Source organism: Sarcophilus harrisii, chromosome 4, assembly GCF_902635505.1.
Source record: "Sarcophilus harrisii chromosome 4, mSarHar1.11, whole genome shotgun sequence".
Classification (NCBI taxonomy): domain Eukaryota; kingdom Metazoa; phylum Chordata; class Mammalia; order Dasyuromorphia; family Dasyuridae; genus Sarcophilus; species Sarcophilus harrisii.
Window position 1 is genome coordinate 235,226,088 of NC_045429.1, and position 9,512 is coordinate 235,235,599.

Sequence of the window (9,512 nt, forward strand, 5' to 3'; positions counted from 1 at the left end):
AAGGGTCAATGGTGAAAATTTATCCGTGCATATTTTTTTTATTATTATAGCTTTTTATTTACAAGTTATATGTATGGGTAATTTTACAGCATTGACAACTGTCAAACTTTTTGTTCCAATTTTCCCCTCCTTCCCCCTATTTCCTCCCCCTGATGGCAGGCTGACCAATACATGTTTTTAATATGTTAAACTTTAAATTAAATACAATATAAGTATACATGTCCTAACATTTATTTTGCTGTACAAAAAGAATCAGACTTTGAAATAGTGTACTATTAGCCTATGAAGGAAATCAAAAATGCAGGTGGACAAAAATATAGGGATTGGGAATTTTATGTAATGGTTCATAGTCATCTCCCAGAATTCTTTCGCTGGATGTAGCTGGTTCAATTCATTACTGCTCTATTGGAACTGATTTGGTTCATCTCATTGCTGGCAATGGCCACGTCCATCAGAATTGATCATCATATAGTATTATTGGTGAAGTATATAATGATCTCCTGGTCCTCATGCATATGTTTTGAAAATAAAAAGCTTTAAAAAAAACTTCACAAATCACAGCTTAATAACCTCTGTGTAATAGGAATAATGATACCACTCACTGCTTCGTGAAAATATTTTGTAAACTAAAACATTTTAGAATCTTATTGCAGATTGAGGTGGGATGTTTGGTGGAAATGGAGAATGACTAGATCAAAGAAAAACAATAGAGAAATTTTGTCTTCTGGAAAAGGAATGAAATGAAGGATAATGGATTATACTACTTAGAGACCTGAAGACTTGGAGAAAGGAACTGAGGGGGTCTCTACCTGGATGATTTAGGTCTTGTCAGTGAGGTGGATAATCAACTTATCAGCTGAGGAAGTGATGGAGTAGAAAAGAATTTGGTGGTTTGAAGTGACAGGAAAATGTTGAGAATATCTATGGACAATGAGATAAAGTAACCCAGTACTAGACACAGTGTCTTACATATACAGGTGTTCACTTAAAATATTTTAAATACATAAAACACATTGAATCTTGAATGTTGAAATGTTGAATAAAGCCTTGTATTCTTTGAAAATGTTAGGTTTTACAACTTACTACTTGAAATGTACAAGTGATGAAATTTGTTCTGATTTTAGATTCTCCTTAATTTACACACAACAATGTGGGAAAGCAAACTGTAGGAGCTACTAGTTCTGATGGATTTATTTCCAAATGCCTATATTAATGCATTTTCTTAATATTCTTTTAAAAATTCTTTTTCCCTCCTATCCTTCCCTATTCTTAGAGAAAGCAAGCAAAATAATATCACAGATATATATATATATATATATATATATATATATACACACACACATATATGAAATCATGCAAAACATACTTCCATATTATTCATGTTGCATAAGAAAACATACATACAAAAAGAAGAAATAATGAAAATACAACAGTTTGTTTCAATCTGTACTCAGAGTTTAACAATTCTTTCTCTGAAAGTGGAGAGAATTTTTCAGCATAAATTCTTTAGTATCATACCAGAACATTGTCTTGATCATAATAATTAAGTCTTTCACAGTTGATCAAGATGGCAATATTGCTGTTACTGTGTACAATGCTCTCCTGGTTCTACTTACTTCAATTTACAATACTGAAGAATGTTTTTATTTATGTATGCTGCAATTCAAGTCAAAACACCAATAGAATTCAACATGATGGCATGAATGGGAATAGTTTGTGTAAATTCCAAGATTGTATTTTGTTGGTTTCTATTTTATTTCACCCCTTTAGATAGAGCAAAAAAGGGAGGAAGATTTTTAAAATTTCAAAATTTCTTTCAAAATTTTCAAAATAGCAATAAAAGTATTGTTTTAGAACTTTGAATAAATCATTTTGACCTCACAAATACCCAAATTAACAATAAGGAACATTTAAGTAAGATGTTATATGCACCCAGAGGGGAAAAAAACTGATAAATATGTTTGGAACAATTTTACAATTTTATATACACACACACACACACACACACACACACACACACACCTATTTGTATCTAAAGATGGTTATCTCTAGGTTTGGGAAGCGGGAAAAAGGGGATGGGAAGAAAATGATTACATAATTATATATATATATATATTACATAATTATATATTTTTAAAGAGTAGCAAATTATCTATAATAGATTTGCAGTTTCATGTGCAACCTTTTTGTAACATTGTTATATAAATGATTGCTTTATTGCAGAAACTAAAAATAAAATAAATGTTTTAAAATTTACTGGAGCCAATTCTACTGCCTACAACACACTGGTCCCCTGCCTAAGGCTCTCAAGATAAAGTTTTGGTGTTGCAACAATACCACAGAAAGAAAAGTAATAGAGTCATGCTGAATCTAAGTTTCATTAGAATTTGAGGGTCCTCCAAATTATGAGGAAAAGGTCATGAACATCCATTCAAATATTCATCAGGCACTTATCAGTCTCTCCAAGAGAGAATGAAGGAGGGATTTCCTATATTAATGTTCCATTTTTCATGGGGATCACTTCTTAACTAAGCATGTTTCTCCTTTTGGTCTCAGTCATTCTAAAAAAAGAAAAATCGTGTCAGATTAGATCTTTAAAAAACCATGGGTCAATTGAATAGTCAGCTAATTAATAGCATAGCTGATGAACTGAAAAATCAATATGAGCCAAATTTTCATTCTGATACAATACAATGATCTTGGCTTATGGAAAAGTAGCGGAGTTTGTTGGGGCTTTTTAAATGTTTATTAAGCACCTGTAATATGTTAGACAATATGTTAAACATTATACACATATTTATTTCACTTGATCTTCACAACAATTTTAGGAAAAGGTATTATTTATCTCATTCTACAAAGGAAGAAATGCTACAATGATTTAAACTTTTTTACATTATAAAATTTGTGACAATCTCAATATACAAAACCTTCACTATAGCTAAATTTGAATGAATATTCAACTTTGTGAAGAGTTTGAAATAGACCAAAGCTCTTTACCTTAATTCCAGTGAGTGGGTTTAATTGTTCACTTAGAAAACTAAGACTCAAGAAAGTATTAAAAGCTGAAAAGGATTCCTGCTGATATATAGGCTGGAACAACAGATGAAGATCACACTATGGGCTACACAATTATTAAATGATTTGCCCAGAGTGATACTTCTAGTAAGTGTTTAAGGCCAGATTTATACTCATGTCTTTCTAATTTCACATTCAGATTTTATCCATTGGGATACCTAGCAAACAACAATTTAAACTAAAATAGTCTTCCTGGCATTTTGATGAATTAATTATTTAAGAATCAATTACATCATTTTATGTAGTACCTCTTTTAGACAGCATAGTTTAAAATGCCTCTGTTTTATTAACAGAGACTATTTAAAAGTCAGATGGAAAGACTGAGATTCAAACACATTTGCACTAGGAAGTAAGTGTTCTCATTCATTATTATACTATTTTAACTCACAAATGTTGGATCATTTACAAACTTCAAATCTTCTTCCATCATTAGCAATTTCCATGATAAATAGGAATTCAATAATCCCCTAAACCTATCCACCCCATTTCCATAATCCCCCAAACTTCCTCTGCCAGCAAACACTTGATTTCTTTGATAAGCAAAGAGATGTGTAAGCCAAGGACAACTCTGGTTTAGAACAGAAAATCATTATTTAAATTGTCTGGAAGATTATTTTAAAAGAAATCTTGTGAAAAACACTGAGGAAAATATAAGTTAATAGAAAGCTTGGCAAGAGACCAAATTAAGCTAGATCATCATGAGTTTATTTAAGGATTAAACTAGAAGACAACCAACAAATGGAAGATGGGAGAGGGAAAAAAGAAAAGATCTTTCAAGATTATTATGACAAAGTATTCTTTCCATCAGTGACAATCCATCATATTTGGACATTAATTTCACTATCTCAAATGCCTTATATAAGGAAGTAGAAATAGTGTTAAAGAAAAGAAAGTAAAAAACGTTAAGTAGATTAAATAAAATATACATATAAGAGATGTACTGGGGAGAATTCAGTTTTGAAGGTACCAAGGGATCAGTTCTCAAAGTATACAAAAAAGATTAAAAAAAAATTTTTTTTAAATGTTTGTAGAAGAATATCAAAGGGGCAATTGTTAAGTTCAAGCTACCTCCCTGGAGACCTCAGGATCAGCCAGAGTCAGGATAAATAAAAGTCCTTGGTCTTTATGGTGAGGAAAGAAAGAAGCAGTCAAACTGCCAGGAGTTTTGCCAAAGATCTCTTCTCAATTCTGGAATCCAGAATCTCTATCTTTCTCCTAGTCCTCCTGCTGCCAAGTGAAGTTTCACCTCTCTCACCCTATCTTCTAATCCTTGCCTACAATTATCTTAACATCAAACATTGAGCCAGCACCAAAGATGAGAAGAGCCATTTATCCAAAACATATGCTAATAGAGTCATTGTCTTATATTCAATAGGTAATTAGCCTTAAGTGCTTGGTTATCTGATTCAAGTAGCCTTTCATAGTAGTCCTTTATAGGCAATTAAGTGGTGAAGTACATACAGTACCTGTCCTGGAAAAAAAGAAAGAAAAGAGGGAGAGAGGGAGGGAAGAAAAGAGAAGAAAAAAGAAAGAAAAGAAAAAAGAAAGAAGGAAAGAAAAGAAAAGAAAAAATCAGACCAAAAGAAAAAAAACACAAAAAAGGAGAAAAAAATAAGGAAACAACAACAAAAGTGAAAATACTATGCTTTGATCAACTTTCAGTTTCCATATTCTCTGTCTGGATGTGGAAGGTATTGGAATTGCCTTAAATCACCTCATTGTTGAAAAGAGTCAAGTCCATCACAGTTGATCAATACATTGATATATCATTTATATCAATACAATTCTTGTTGCTGTATTAAAAAATGGTCTCTTGGTTCTACTCACTTCACTTAATATCAGTTCATGTAAGATTTTCTAGGCTTTTTTTTTAAATCAGTTTGGTCATCATTTCCCTATTGAAACTATATATTCTCTTATGAGAATATTCTCATATTCTTATGGAATCAATAATATTCCATTACATTCATATAGCATAACTTACTCAACCATTCTCCAATTGATGGGCTTCCACTCATTTACCAGTTCCTTGCCATTATTAAAAAGGGCTGCTACAAACATTTTTGCACATGTGCGGTTTTTCTCTCTTTTATGATAAGACTCATATTTTTAAGTTCAAATTTGGCAAATTATTTCATTTGAGTACAATACATTACTCTATGAAATATAAGAATATAAAAAATGAGAGACACAACAGACAGAGACAGAGAGAGCTCTCCACAGCCCATCCTCCAACCTCTCTTATCAGACAAAGAGAGGAGTCTTAGAGAATGAGGGTATCAATTTCAGGGCTGCTCTTAAAGGGTGATGAGATTCCATAGATAATGAAGTCAATGGAGTAATGGCTGTCCTGGGGACCTTCCCAAAATGAAGGATGGAAAATCATAAATTCTCATACATCATATTTAACAATTGGCTCTAGAAAGCCTGTAGAGGCAATATCCAGCACACCATTGGCATACCTGCCTCTTTCTACATGTTTAGAATAGTTGTGATGAAATCCAGAAGTTAAAAGTGGAGACAGCCTGAATGTCAAAGTCCTCTGATAGCATGACCATGTATTTTGTGGTTCCAAAGCTTTAGCTCTTCATTACACATGGATCTGTCTTTTTAAGACAAAACTGTGGAAAGAAGGAAAATACGTGAGAAGGCAACCATTATGTAATAACATGTTTAAAGTAAGATTTGTGTCCTAAAGAATTTCAATGAAATTTACAACTAAGCATACTTACTGGGAATATAGCTACCTTTGGATTGTAAGAATCATCTTCCTACAAAATACACACACACACACACACACACACACACACACACACACACACACATTTTAATAAAGAAATAAGAAAGGAAGTGACTAGTGATTTTTCTAAATGAAATCACAAGGTACTTATTTTTTATTTATACATTTTCTGACTAATTTGTGTATAAAATATTTTCTGGAAGAATTTCTCACTCAGTTGGCATTAGCAGGAGTCCCGATAAAAACTAGATGTTAGATAAGAATGTTTGCCTTTCTTTATGCCTAATTTCCTTGAGTGTCAGTTTAAGTCATCTAAAAATTTATTATTGATGCTTATCATCTTATTTAACATGATGTTTCTTCCAATATAAGCAGTCTTTTTTCAGACAATTATGGGAAGAAGATTCTACTTTCATAAGGATAATGATTCCTCAGGTTGCATCATATCCAGGTTCTGAGTTACCAACTCCCTAAAATGTTTTCTCGACACCTGTTGGCACTTCATCTCAAAACGAATGACCCAGAATAACACAAAAGCTCTATACTCTAGCCCAATCTATTGTTTGCAACGTACAAATGTATTCAGTAACAGTAATATAATTAGTTAGACAGCAATTTTGCTGGTATTTTTAAAATGTTTTCACATATTTTCATAAATGTAAATTTCTTTAATATTTTGTCTCAGGATATTTTCTGATTTGCTTTGGTAGAGGGAGTTTCCCCATTGAGACATTGCCAAAGAAATCACAGGGTTCATTTTTGTAAGTAAAAAATATTTATTTGGAAGTGATAATCAGTAATACAGTTCATAAGCTATTAGATAAATTACAAAGTTAATGGGAGTTTTATACCTGAAAGAAATAGATATTTTAAAACTGAAAATTACCTCCAGAGACCATTGGTTCCATTCCCCTATATATGGGCAATCCTTACCTTAATCCCAGACATATGTGCATTTAGCCTTGTAAAGTTCTCTAGAGAGTTTTCAGTATCTTCCTCTGTTTCCTGTTTCAGCATTTAACAACCTTATTCATTTTTTCTTTGCTAACCTAACACCCTATAGCAATTGAAGCCTGTTTCTTCTCATCTGTCCTCTGCAGATATTGAAAACAGCTGGCCATGATGCATTACTCCTTTGAATATTTAATGACCAGTATGAAGTCATAAATCTACCTTTCTTTTCTAAAGCTAATCATGATGGCCACAATTTTCCAAACTTCCAACCATTTCACACTAGCCACATAACTCTTACCATTGTTTAAACTTCATTTCTTCTAGTTCTTTCAGAAATTAAATTTCAGTAGAATCTGAATGTCCAGCTATAATTCACATTAAACAGAGACTCTGAGGATTGATCTTTCAGTCTATTTATGTGCAGTTACGTATACATGAAGAATATATATAATCTAAAGAAATGGGTTACTTAGAGGGAGAACCATTAGGGCTCAGGTGAAGGCTTGTTAATCCTTAACCAGATCTGTCATTGAGTTCCTGTGTATGCTTCATCTTTGCACCTGAAATTCCTATACTTCAAAGTCATATTTAGAATTCTTGACACTTTCATTAGAACAGTGTTACAGAGTTTAACTCAAGAACATTTTTAGGAACTATGACTAAATCAATGTGACTTCTTCCTCTAGATCTCATATTTTTAAATCAAAATATGTTTGGAATGCCTTTGGGGGAACTGCCTTTCAAATTCATGGCATATTCATTTGTATATCCTCAGTGGTAGCAAATCATTACCCTGTGAGAATGAGTTTTATATTGGGAAATTACTAAAAGCCATTAAAGCCCAATATTAGTGAATAAAACACGTAATTAGAGTGGGGTTCTTCTACCCTATGTATATGTAATATGATATGCCCATAAAAATATGTGTGTGTGTGTAAATTTTAATTTGTATTAACATCTTCTCTATCACTTTCTTAAATCTAAAGAACCGATTCTTCTTTAAGTTCAAAGAACCAATAATGAATTAATTCTTGATTTGTTAAGATTGCTGATTTCTTTGGTATAAATGCTCAAAATTATTATTTAAAAATTGGTTCTCATGAGCTGGCTCCTGCAAACCCCTAGATTAATATCGTTTTTTCTATAAGAACAATTCCAAAAGATGAATTGCGAAAACTTTTATGGAAGTAGTAGTCACATAAATAAGTGACTAGACTTTCAAAGTGACTACTTTGAAGGATGCAATTCATTTGCATGTGTTAATTGGAATGAGTCCAGCATTGTGTGTGTGTGTGTGTGTGTGTGTGTGTGTGTGTGTGTATCTTGGGTATATTTGGACAAACAAGGAATTTAGACAGTTAGCTCTTCTGGCCCTTTCCTACCTTTATAGTCTGTTATATATTATTTCCCTTCATATACACAGTACTTCAATTATACTGTCTTAGTTGCTGTTCCTTTTATATGACATTCCATCTCCTGACTTTAAATGGCTTTAACTAGCTTTTTTAATTGGCTATGTCCAATGCCTGGAATGCTTTCCCTACTTATTTTTGCCTTCTGGTTTACTTCAAGGCTTAACTCAAATCTTATGTTCTTTAAAAAAAAGGTTTTTTCTGCTCTTTCCTCCACTAGAAAGTTGTCTTTCAGTTATTGCTATTGTTCTTTTAAGTGAAACTAGTGTATATTTATTTAGAGATGATGATCAACTAATGTAATTTGTAAGCCTTTATATAAAATACAAAGCCAATGGAGATTTTGTATTTAAAATACCTGGATTTTAAAGCTGAAAATGATCTCCAGAGAAAATTGCATCCATTCCTTTTTCTAGGCATTTCAAAATTATTAATAGACATGTGGACTACAACAATACAATAAGAAATATATATGAACAAAATCAAATAATGAAATAATTAATGTTACTTATAAGTCATCGCAACTCACCTTGTAGGTAATCTAAGTGAAATAATCTAAGAATTAAAATCCTCCTAGTAAATTATGGAACTCACAAAATCCTAAGTATAATAATTTGAAAATTAAGATAATAAACTCTCTTAGAAATATTGTAAGTTCAAAATTCTGATCAATAGAATATTCTGGAAACCAGCAGAAAGGAAATGAAAGTTTATTTAAACTTTATTTAATTTCATTTAACTCACCCAGAAATCTACTCACTAAGAACCAAAGCATTAAAATCTATAGGAAAATCTTATATATATATATATATATATATATATATATATATATAACTAGAAGGAAACAATTCTCATAACAAGAAACTACAACTGGAAAAATGAAAAAGAATGAAAAAATGATCAATGAAAGGAAACAAAGGAATTTGATATACTGAGAGAAAAATATCTTTTTTGTATTTAAATTCTTTTTTTTTTACAATTTTCATTTGCTTCATTTTTGATTTCTGAAATTGTACAAGAATTTCTATAACATAGTATAATTTTTTAAAAGATTCCACATGAAACTGAAATTCATTTATGCAAAACTTGCTATTCCATTAACATATATGATAAATTTATGTACAATAAAAAAATTTCCCTCCACCCTTGAGATGGCTACTATTAAACACCAATAGCTGTGTGTATGTATGTGTGTATATTTACATAAATGTATGTGTGTATGTCTAAAATTATTCTATACGTAATTCTCTTTATTAATGTTTTTACTAGAAGCAGATAGCTCTTTATATCTCCTTTGTAGTTAACTTAGATATTTATAATGGTCAAAATGA